Below are 12,197 nucleotides of genomic sequence, written 5' to 3'. Positions count from 1 at the left end.
CTTCTAATCTTCACTAGCCTCTGTGAAGGAGAAACATTTGCAGCTGGTGGAGGAGAAGGGAGAGGTGGTTAAAAAAGACACGTTTTAGAGAACAATGGGTACACTCTTTCACGTTAAATTTTGCTGTTCACATTACACAGCACATGTGCTTTTGTTACAAGGTTGCATTTTTCCTCTTATATTGAGGGCCTGCTGGTTTGGTGTAAGAGATCACTCACGCAGTGCCAGGCAACAGATTTCGGCTTGCAGGCAGCCATGGTAAGCCACAGTCTTTTGGCTTTTTTAACCTTCTTAACATGTGGGAATGGTTTCAAACAGTAGCACCCTCATTTCCCATACCAAGCACCCATTGGGTTGGCCATTTAAAATGGGTTTGCAATGTAAAAGGGAGGGGCTGCGGTTCCCTGGTTAACATGCAGCACAAACCCAACTAACCCCCAGCCCCCCCACCTAATTCTCTGGGATGATCACTTCACCCCTCCCCCCCACCGCGTGGCTAACAGCGGGGAACATTTCTGTTCAGCTGAGCAGGAACGGGCACCTCTGAATGTCCCCTTAATAAAATCGCCCCATTTCAACCAGGTGACCGTGAATGATATCACTCTCCTGAGGATAACAAAGAGAGATAAGGAATGGATGTTGTCTGCATACGCTGCCATGCGCTGCCATGTTTTGTTATGCAATGATTCCAGACTACGTGCTACTGGCCTGGCGTGGTAAAGTGTCCTACCATGGCGGACGGGATAAGGCAGCCCTCCCCAGAAACCTTTTGCAAAGGCTTTGGGAGTACATGAAGGAGAGCTTTCTGGAGATGTCCCTGGAGGATTTCCGCTCCATCCCCATACACGTTAACAGACTTTTCCAGTAGCTGTACTGGCCGCAATTGCCAGGGCAAATTAATCATTAATCATTAAACACGCTTGCTTTTAAACCATGTGTAATATTTACAAAGGTACACTCACCAGAGGTCCCTTGTGTGCTCTCAGGGTCTGGGAGCACGCCTTGGGTGAGTTCGGGGGTTACTGGTTCCAGGTCCAGGGTGAAAAACATATCCTGGCTGTTGGGGAAACCGGTTTCTCCGCTTCCTTGCTGCTGTGAGCTATTTTTATCCTCCTCTTCCTCGAACCCTGAACCCTCTTCCCTGTGTGTTTCTCCAGTGACGGAGTCATAGCACACGGTTGGGGTAGTGGTGGCTGCACCCCCTAGCATGGCATGCAGCTCCGCGTAGAAGCGGCATGTTTGCGGCTCTGCCCTGGACCTTCCGTTTGCCTCTCTGGCTTTGTGGTAGGCTTGCCGTAGCTCCTTAATTTTCACGCGGCACTGCTGTGCGTCCCTGTTATGGCCTCTGTCCTTCATGGCCTTGGAGACCTTTTCTAATATTTTGCCATTTCATTTACTGCTACGGAGTTCAGCTAGCACTGATTCATCTCCCCATATGGCGAGTAGATCCCGTACCTCCCGTTCGGTCCATGCTGGAGCTCTTTTGCGATCCTGGGACTCCATCACGGTTACCTGTGCTGATGAGCTCTGCGTGGTCACCTGTGCTCTCCACACTGGGCAAACAGGAAATGAAATTCAAAAGTTCACGGGGCTTTTCCTGTCTACCTGGTCAGTGCATCTGAGTTGAGAGTGCTGTCCAGAGCGGTCACAATGAAGCACTGTGGGATAGCTCCCGGAGGCCAATAATGTCGAATTCCGTCCACACTACCCCAATTCTGACCCGCTAAGGCCGATTTTATCGCTAATCCCCTCATCGGAGGTGGAGTAAAGAAACCGGTTTAAAGGGCCCCTTAAGTCGAAAGAAAGGGCTTCGTCATGTGAACGTGTCCAGGCTTAATTCGATTTAATGCTGCTAAAGTCGACCTAAACTCGTAGTGTATACCAGGCCTCAGAACTTGTCTTCTGGCTTTGTTGCTCCAGCATGCAGGTTCAAATCCAATATCCTAGCCCCTGCCTTTGCAATCAGGGAAACGCTCTCAGTCCATAGGGCTTGGGTCTGACTTGTCACCTGCCTTGGGTGGTTCCTCCAGTTTTTGTAGCTGTCTCTACTACATAAAGGAGATTAATTGCTCATTTCAGTTAGTATTCTCACCACCACTTGGGTCTACGACTGTCTTTGAATCAAAGACTCTCTTGATGGCAGCCATTAACACCTTTTTGGCATAGCCTGACCTTACACTTTTTTATGTCTCAAGTCACTAAACTATAACATGGGTACAATAATACTTAACAAGGATGTAAAACTACTTAAAGTTTGTAAAGTACTTTAACATTTTCTGGTGAATGATGCTAGGCATATGCAAATTAGTAGTACTAACGTGTCCGATAATCCAGATCATTATTTCTTACCCTACTTTATTAATGTTTGTAAATCTCTTTGAGATTCTTGGATTATTATGCACTCTAGTTCAAATTGTTCAAGGTACGTTGTCTTAATCACTCTTATGCCTCATTTTTTCTACAGTTACAAGAAGCAATACCTAAGATTACTGAAACTGAAAGATTAGAAGAATTTTTTTCCATCTTGTTTCCTTTGTGCATCTGACAGCACTTGCAGTATAGTCAGGTTCCTTTTCCCCTGCAACCTCACATGTGTCCTGATCCTGTCAAGAACTCTGGGTGGTGTGGGCAGACCCAGGCATAATGGGGCAGTCAGTGCAAAGGGCCTATTGACATGGAACTCCTTGCAGTATTAGCTGTCTGTTTCCTCTTTGTGGGGGCCTTTCACACACACTAGAGGAAAGGAAACTTTTTTTTTTTTAAAGTGGAATGTTTAGTTGTAAAATCATAAACTTCCTAAGGTGGAGTGCAGGACCAGGACACTTGAAACTATTTAAGTCTTTTTTCCCCCAATGACTGTATATCAAATTAGACGCAATGGCTGAGATATTATCTTTTGTTGGTGAGAGAGACAGAGCTTTTGAGCTTAGACATTGCTTTTCACAGACCTGAAGAAGAGTTCTGTGTAAGCTTGAAAGCTTATCTCTCTGACCAACACCTTGGCCTTGGCTACACTCGCGAGTGTAGTCGCGCCACCAGCGCTGCGAGAGCTCTCTCGCAGTGCTGCAAGTACTCTACTTCTCTGAGGGGAATAGCTTGCAGCACTGCGAGTGAGCGTGCAGCGCTGCAGGCGCTGATTACACTGGTGCTTTACAGCGCTGAACTCGCTGCACTCGGGGTTGTTTTTTCACACCCCTGAGCGCAGCAAGTGCAGCGCTGTGAATTGCCAGTGTAGCCAAGGCCCTTGTCTCTCTAATATTTTGGGACAGACACAACTACAACAACACTGTCTACAAGAATAAATTTCAAATTGAAAATTAATAAATAATACCTATCTCTTACATAGTACTCGCTTCTCAGCTCTCTGTGAGCTGAGGGGTGAAAACATTATCTACTATCTGTTCTTATCAGTTTAATATTTGATATGTCCTTAATTTGAGGACTGTATATTAAATTGATTTTTGAAACGGGGATGGAATAGGAGCTTGCTCTGTCCACCCTATGTATTGACCTGGCATCCGACGAAGTGGGTATTCACCCACGAAAGCTCATGCTCCAATACGTCTGTTAGTCTATAAGATGCCACAGGACTCTTTGTTGCTTTTACAGATCCAGACTAACACGGCTACCCCTCTGATACATAGTACTTTTTATCAGTAGATCTCAAAGTGCTTTACAAAGGACATCAGTATCATTATCTCCAAGTTACAGATAGGGAAACTGAGTAACAAATAACTAAGATATTTAGGGACCTAATTCTAAATGTCTAAATGAGGATCTGAGCCTTTGCCTCTTTGTCACTCAATTTTCCTATCTGTAAAATGGGGATAATGATACTTGGAGAACCTGGCCAAAATGACTTGTCCAACATCTCAAAACCACCCAGTCTTTAAAGGTAAGCCCAAAAGTCACTTACCTTTAAGCCACTTGGAAACCTGAAGTCCCTCCACCCACCTGGTGCTAGTTTCTGGGAAGACTCTGGACTTTGTTTTAGGAGTTGCCCCTTAAGTGTTTCTTACAACTATCTTGAGAGAAGGGTGTGTTCACACATCAGTCTGAATGAGATTTTAACTCAACCCATAGGAAGGTTTCACCCAGGTCATAACAATTATAGGGAAAAGGAGAAGCACCATTTAAATGGTTTTCATCTCTCTCTCTCTCTCTCACCCAAATGGCACAATAATTTGTTGGATAATAGAGTTTGAGTACAAGACCCGATGTCAGGAATGATGTCTAGAACTACTTTATTTACTATATATACACATTACCAATTCATATTTTACAGGAAAAGATCACCACAAAGTATCGTGGTGACATCCACGATCAGGCTACTGGCACTAATTAGACCTTATTATCATCAGGAGGTAAGACCTACCCTTAGTGCAGAACACTTGCACATTCCACAGTACTGATTGTGACACTGACCACTCCTTGACTATTAGCAAAGTGAAAATATATTCTACTATGAACTTGCTTATTATTGGATGCCCCTCCTGGATGGAAAGATTTGGGTCGTCTAGCTGGTAGAGGGCACATCCATCCAAAGGACACTAGGGATTAGGAACAGGAAGTGAGACAAAGGATTAGTGTGCATGTTTGTGTGCATGCATGCAAGCAAGCAGCTGCCTGGGAAATAGCCTTGTGATAGGGGAGACTAAGTAGCAGAGTCTAATAGGCAGCAGTTGTAGGTATAGCCAGATAAGCATGACCAGGATGATTGGCCTTGGAGTTCCCAGGGAAGGGATTGAGAGCTGAGTTGGAGTAGGGCTGAAAAGGAGAAAGCAGAATGATAGAAGCAGTTCTGTGGTTTCCAAGGGACCGTATAATATGCCGAATACCAGGTTTATAATGGCGCCAGTAGTGGCATGGCACCGGGCCCAAGCTCTGAAGGGGCCCTGGCCCGGCCCTGCCTGCTCCACTTGGGCTGCACATCAAGGCCCTGCCAGCTCTTCTCCACCCCAGCCCCTGCCCACCACTTGCTCCTGTTGGGTCACAGGCCGGCCGAGGGCTCCTCTCTGCCCCCTGGCCCTGCTCACTGGCTCCTCTCCGCCTCCTGACCACAGCTGGGGCTGAGAGATCTGGAACCTGGTGCCGCCTGCCTGGGGCTGCTGACCTCCCCCCACAGCCCCATGCCACTGGGGACTGACCCCTTCTCCCCTTCCTGAGCTCTGCATGCCATGGCCAGGATCTGGAGTTGACCCCTCCTACCCTCCCCAGCTCCACATGCCATGGCCAAGGCTGACCCCACCCCCGAGCTCTGCACACCACTGCCAGGACTGGGGCTGACCCCTCCCCCACTCCAGCTCCCCAAGCCATTGCCAGGAGCTGGGGCTGACGTCCCCCCCCCCACACCTCCGAGCTCCCCACACCAGTGCCAGGGGCTGATGCCCCCCCCCCCCCTAGCTCCCTGTACCATTGCCAGGGGCTAGCCCCCAAACCCGCCAGCTTCATGCAACCCGAGGCTGGGCCTGACCCCCCCCCAAGCCCCACTACCTGACACCTTGCATCGCCAACCCCCCACACACGTTCCTCCACGCCCTGCTAGGGGGGAACACCTGACATTTTTGGTAAACTGGGCATTTGTTCATTTGCTCTTGCCAACTGATTACTTGGCAAGAGCAAACAGGACAAATGCCTGTTTTTGTCAAAAGAAAGTTAGGATGGCCAGGACAGAGCTTAAAAAGGGGATGTTTGGTCACCCCACTTCCAGGCAAGTGAGTCCTGAGGGAGTCCAGCTGGAGCGAGGGCAGACCCTGGCCTGCCTGATTGTGCCACTCCTGAGAGGCCAGAGCGATTCCCTGCCCTGGCACTGGACCGGCCTTGGCCACGCTGCCAGCGCAGCCTGGCAGACGCAGTCACCTCCCAGCAGGGCTGGTGAGTGTGGCCGGGGCGCATGGTGTCAGGGAGTGGGTCTCTGTGTGAGGCGGTGTGGCTGCTGGGCAGTGGGGGAGGTTTGTGTGTTTTGGGTGCTAGGCAGTGGGAGGTCTGAGTGGAGTGCTGTGTAGTTGTGGTGGTGGAGCTGTGGGGAAGTGCATTGGGCACTAGTGGTGAGGCTATGGGGGGGATGCTGGATGGGGCAGTGGTGTGCAGGGCGCTGTGCATTTCTGGTGGAGGGGCTGTGGGGGGGGCTGCAGGGCATAGCAGTTCTGGGGGATGCTGGGCATAGGGAATTGGAGGCTGTGTGGCACGGCATGGGCCCAACCCCGAGGGGAAGGGGCACGCTGGCAGCACAGGGCTGGGTGGGCCAGTGTGTGTCTGGTAACTGCCAGTTTATATGTAGTGCCCTTGCACTGGGCTGCGCGGGGCCACTCAAGACATGCCATGCCCAATTGCCCCTGGCCAGCCCCTCACTCCAGGGACCAACCTCCCCAGGCCGTGCTCCATTGACCCCGTGGGGGCCCACTAATATGTTTGGTGCCAGACCCACAAAAGGTTAATCCAGCCCTGCATATGCCATCTTGGGAATAGGAGCATAATGCACATCACCCCATATGCCAGAAGCTGTGGGGAGGGAGGTGTAGAAGCTAGTTGGCTCTATATAGCTGGGGAAATCCCCAGCATGGAGATTGTGGGTTGTTTTCACTTCCTTAACCCCTAAGTATTAATTGTGGCCTTTTTTTTTCACCTTTGTGAAATATGCTCAGCCCTAAGACTGAACACGACAGGTCTGTAGGTTTGTTCCATTATATATCCTATCTCTGCTGTTGAAATATTGCATTGTTAGAGGCCATTTCCATTGAAATATTTGCCAAAACTCCCCTTAAGTACAGTGGTTCTGTTCAGAATCACCATCTACACAGAGGTATATTTCAGTGATGATCCCACGTTTTCCCTTTCTTCACTGCTAGGCAATCCAAAGACATTGGACTGTTCCACACTTGAAAATACAAGTGTCTTTACTTTACTCTCTCTGACCTTGCTACTTGGTAGGTTGGAAACTTTTTCTGTTTGGTTTTTTGTAAGACTGTTTCACAGTCTGAGTAATGTGGGTCACTAGGCTTCCCGTTCCCACTTCAGTAATGTTTATTGTATTCAAATGTATGTGTGTCTAGTTCGGTGTTCACATTTGCAGCTCCTGCATGCATTCTATCCGCTTCTTCACTGCATTTGCGAGTGCTGTCTGCTCTCTCTTCTCAGCTCACCTCCTTTTACCAATGGTACGTCCACTCTGCTCAAGTGCTCTTACTGAAGCACTACAAGATGGCATCTTTCACTTGTCAGGAAACAGGATATTTAGGGTCAAATGAATAATCTTGACATTTGTTTCCCTTTTGCCTTAGATATTTTACAATAGTTTTATGAATCTCAGATATTATACATTTATTGGACTTTGTGAATGTCTTAAATATTCTTTACCTGCTATGTGTAATGGCCCCCAAAGAGGTGTCTGGCCATTAGAGATCCTGACACCCTCACACCCCCCCCCCCCCCGGGTCTAGTTCTAATGATCCAAACAATGAGGTTCCACCATTTCCCTTGGTAGACTTTTGCACGGTGCATGGCAATAGACCCCCTCCATGTTAGGGATGTTTTTACTAATATGCATCCTACATTTCCTTTGCTTCATTTCTTCCCATTCTAATTATATTCTCTTGGACCACCTTAAAACTTCTATTCTGTCTCTAGGTAAGAATATGCAGTACCATAGCACACATCTTTGTCAAGCTGATCATAAATATCCTGATTTTGTAAAAACAAACAAACACATGAATCAGAATCTCAGAGTTTGAACCCAGCTCTGGAGGCTACAGAATGCTCCAGTCACCTCTTAACCTGACTACTGCAACATCCTCCTTTCTAGTTTCCCCTCTCTATTCCCATCCAAGCGCTGCCACTAGAACAATTGTATTTTTTCACCATTTCAGACATGTCTCCTTCATTCTTGAATCTGTACATCTGCTTCAGTTCATTTTCCTCATTTAGTCTCTCTCTTTACCTGTAAGGTCCTCTGGCTGCATCTATACTCATAAACCATTTCCTGCATTACACCCAAGCCTCACAGTTAGCCCCTGTGTCTCCTTCTACTGCCTCAGACCTATTCAGTAAAAACAGGTCAGGCTGCCTAAAAGTAGGTCTATGCTGTGTTTCTAACCATTTTTTAAATAAGCTTAGCTGAAAACCAGTTAGCCAATTTTCCCAATGTAGATAGGCCCGTAGAATGAAATATCTAGGCACAACAAGGTCCATTAAGTAGCCCAGAGCTGTGTTATCAGGAGAGAGGGAGGGGGGATGACTTTTGTGGGTTTGTCAAACCTTTATTTGTTCATGTTTGTTTTGTATTTAATAGGCTTACATCTGTGTCTTTGCTCTTTAGAGCACTGTATTATACACTGAAATGGATGGTTCATTTCAGCAATTAAACAAAGCCAATAACCTGAAAGGAACCATAGCTCAAAAGCACAATCTTGACCTCTGATTGACCTTGATATTTACAAGGAAAAAGAACTTTTCTTTTAACAGACAAAACAAGTCAGTGAGCCAGGAAGAACTAGAAGAAAATGGTTGTGTTGCTTTTTAATTACTTTGTTTAAACCAACATAGTACATGGTTTACAATACTTCATTTCAATGTATTAGCGCTTGGAGGTGATTTAATGCCTGTTTATAATTCAGACAATTCTTGAAATAAACAAGTGAATGCTTGGAAAATGGATGAAGCTGGTCTGCTGGAGACATCATTAAACACATCTCTGAAAAGCAAAACATGGGCATACTATACTTAAATGCTTTTTCCTCCTACCTTTGGCTGTATTTCAAGAATTTTACCTAATGATGTATATTCAAAAGTAATGTTGCATTATAAAATTGCCTGAATGTTTAAAATTGTCTAATACTTATAACACGTAGGATATTGCTTTGGACATAGAAAGGTCAGTTCTTCAGGGTTTTTCCCTCCCACTTTTAAAAACTGTTTAGCCTTTAAAAACAAGGAGTGAAAGAGAAAGGAGAAAAGGCAAAAGAGAGGAGGTGGTACCATTACACTAGACTCCCTAACTGGAATCTAATTTAAACCTGCTACAGGCAGCTTTAATTTATGCTGACTTTTTTGTGATGATGGAGGGGAGAATTGTTTAAAATGAGGAACTTTTACACTTGTCCAAAATGTTCCTATAGTTCCAGGTAACTTATTCACTCCTCCCCGCACCTTTGGTGAGGGGGGGGGTGAGAGGATTCACACTTTGCCTTATGTAGCACCCACAGATCTGGATTTAAGCATGATTTCCATTCCCTTGTGAAAAAATTTGGAGGCTGTGTTAGTAGGTAGAGATACCTTAAGTGGGTGCTACTCAGTGCAGACATTGCCCACCTTGTTTTCCACCCCTCTGTTCCCCCCGCTGCTTTTCATTGCCCCATGTGTCATCTTCCCTTCTTCAATCTCTCTACTTTCCGCTGAAGACTCTTACCCCAAATGTACTGTGTAGCACTTTCACATTTGCAGATTTCCCTCTCCCTTTCCTCCCTGGTAACCACCTCCTTCCCTTGCAGATGCTTTCCCTTTTACCCTACCTCTTCCCTCATGCTTCATCTTCCCCAAGGGTCTTTCACTCCCTCAGCCCTACCTCCCATCTGTCTGTCTATCTAAGAATTTTATACTGCCCCCGCTCCCATCACTGTAGTACCTGAGAACCTTCCATTTAAAATCAGTAGCAATAGTGAAGTCCTTAGTGGACTTCACCGAGTCTTTGGCACTTCTCTCTCTCTCTCTCTCTCTCTTTTTATTTGGTTGGGTGGGAGGAGTTGTTTTTTTTGTTTTTTTTCCGGGAGTCAGTAGGATTTGGGGAATAGAAGTGGAGTTTGTATTGTTGGCATCATTTGCGGTGGAAAAGCATCCTCGAAGACCAAGTTTTTTGCAATGTTTCCTAAAGATGGATAGACAGTGAGTTCATCTGATCTCTGCTGGAAGATTGTTCTGTAGCCAGAGACCCTTGACTGAGGATGCTTTGTCCCCAGCTCTCATATCCTTAATTTTGGGCTTTGTTACCAGCATTGCCCCCAGAGGAATGCAGCTGTCACAGTGATTAATAGGTCAAACTTGAGTCTGATGTAGCTGGGGCTTGATCTATTAATTGCTTTGAAAATTAGGACCAAGGCCTTAAAATGGCATTAGAAGCTGTCTTGGAGCCAGTAGAGGGACTTGAACACAGGTCTCATGTGCTCATGGTGACCCGAGCCACTGTAAAGGTGGGCAACCATATTCTGTACCAGATGGACCCTGTGTATAGTCTTGACATTCAGCTGCAGATTTACAGTAATCCAGTCTGCAGCTGACAAATGCATGGATTACTGTGGCCAGGTCACTTTTGAGAGGAAAGGACAAAGCTTCCTAGCAAACTGGAGGCGAAAGAAGGCATTTTTGGAAACTGATACTACCTAGTCATCCAACCTTAGTGATGAGTCAGACATGAGTGCAAGGAACTAGACTAGATGACCTCTCAAGGTCCTTCCAGTCCTAGGATTCTATGAATCTGAGGCTTTGGACCACTCTGAGAAATGGAGACTGTATAATTTTGATGAGATGTGGATACAACATCTTGGCCAGCTCTTGGAAGTGCTTCCCCTTTCCAACCAGCATCACTTCAGTCTTGCCTTGGTTCAGCTTGAGCCAGCTGTTCTACAACCAAGAGCTAATTTCCTGTAGGCATTCTAACATTTTAGTAGTGGTGATGGTTGCATCAGTTAAAAATTAGATATATAGTTGAGTGTCATCAGCATACCATTGGCAACTAACCCCATTGCATTTCACAGTCTCTCCCAGAGGTCTCAATAAATATTGAAGAGAAGCAGGTAAAGGCAATGTGTAGGGGGGATATGGGGGGGGTCAAGTGCCCCCCAGAAGGGTTCTGTCCTTGCAAAGTCAGTGTGAAACAGGACTGTCTCCTGGCTTAGCCATTCCTTCAGGGTCTGGAAGGCCCTCTTGCAGTTCTCGGACCACTCGTGGCCGAGAGTTCTTCATGAGGTCCGAAAGGGGGACAGCTAGGATGGTGAAATCTGGTACAAAGCATCAATAGTACCCTAGTAGCCTGAGGAAACTGCCTTACCTGCTTCTTGGTCATATGGATGGGGCAGTCTCTCAGGGCTTGTACCTTGTCCATCAAGGGGCACGCCTGACCCTTTCCCACCATATACCCCAGGTATGTCTCTTCTTCCTCCCAGGATCCACCCTCCCACTCTTTCGTCGACCACCTCCGCTCCTTCCAATCAGCCTAGTCTTGGCTGACCTCAGACCGTTGGGTGCTCGAAGTAATATCCTCAGGTTACACCCTGCAGTTCGTGGCCAACCCTCCCTCCCCGTCCCACTTCAAGGACCCTTCTCACGAGCAACTCCTCGTCCAAGAGGCTGAGAACCTCCTGAGCCTGGGAGCGGTGGAGGAGGTCCCTTGAGACATGTACTCCTGCTACTTCCTGATCCCAAAAGTGAAAGGGGGCCTCAGACTCATCTTGGGCCTGCGTCATCTCAACAAGTCTCTCAAGAAGATGAAGTTTCGCATGGTCTCCCTGGCCTCCATCATCCCCTCCCTGGGTCCAGAAGGGTGGTATGCCCCCTCGACTTGAAGGATGCTTATTTCCACATTTCCATTTTCCTGGGGCACAGGCACTTCCTTCATTTTACGCTGGGCCAGCGCCATTTCCAATTCACAGTATTGCCATTCAGTCTCTTGTCAGCCCCGAGAGTGTTCACGAAGTGCATAGCACCAGTGGCTGCTTACCTGAGGCACTGGGTGTTCAAATTTACTCCTACCTCGACAACTGGCTAATAAAGGGTTGGTTCTGGGATCAGGTGCGGCAGCATCTCAATCTGGTTTGTTCCACCTGTCACAACCTGGGGCTGTTAATAAATGAGAAAAAGTTGACCTTAAGTCCAGTGCAACACATAGAGTTCATTGGAGCAGTCCTCAACTGTACTCAGGCCAGAGCCTTCCTCCCTGAGGCTCAGTTCCAAGCCATCGTGGACCTCATCTTATGCATGCAAGCCCATCCTCTCACATGCCTGCGATTGTTGTGCCACATGGCAGCCTGCACTTACGTGGTCCAACACGTGTGGCTCCGTCTCAGGTCCCTGCAGGTATGCCTGGCTTTGGTCTATGTACCCAACAGACAGAGCATGGACCGCGTGGTCAGAGTCCCTGACCACGTACTGTCATCACTCATCTGGTGGCAGAATCCTGCATTGGTGTTGGGGGAGGAGGGTGGGAGTTC

At 47.3% G+C, this 12,197-nt stretch overlaps 1 non-coding gene across 1 annotated transcript; it reads left to right on the top strand.

The window, feature by feature from the left end:
- The first annotated feature begins 3,348 nt into the window (after window positions 1-3,348).
- On the top strand, window positions 3,349-3,541 carry LOC128835169 (U2 spliceosomal RNA). Its single transcript, XR_008444597.1, has one exon. It is a non-coding gene; the product is annotated as a U2 spliceosomal RNA (small nuclear RNA).
- Window positions 3,542-12,197: the final 8,656 nt, after the last annotated feature.

The sequence above is a fragment of the Malaclemys terrapin genome, chromosome 3 (genome assembly GCF_027887155.1).
Source record: "Malaclemys terrapin pileata isolate rMalTer1 chromosome 3, rMalTer1.hap1, whole genome shotgun sequence".
In the NCBI taxonomy this organism is placed as follows: Eukaryota; Metazoa; Chordata; order Testudines; family Emydidae; genus Malaclemys; species Malaclemys terrapin.
This window is presented reverse-complemented; position numbering and strand designations above follow the sequence as displayed.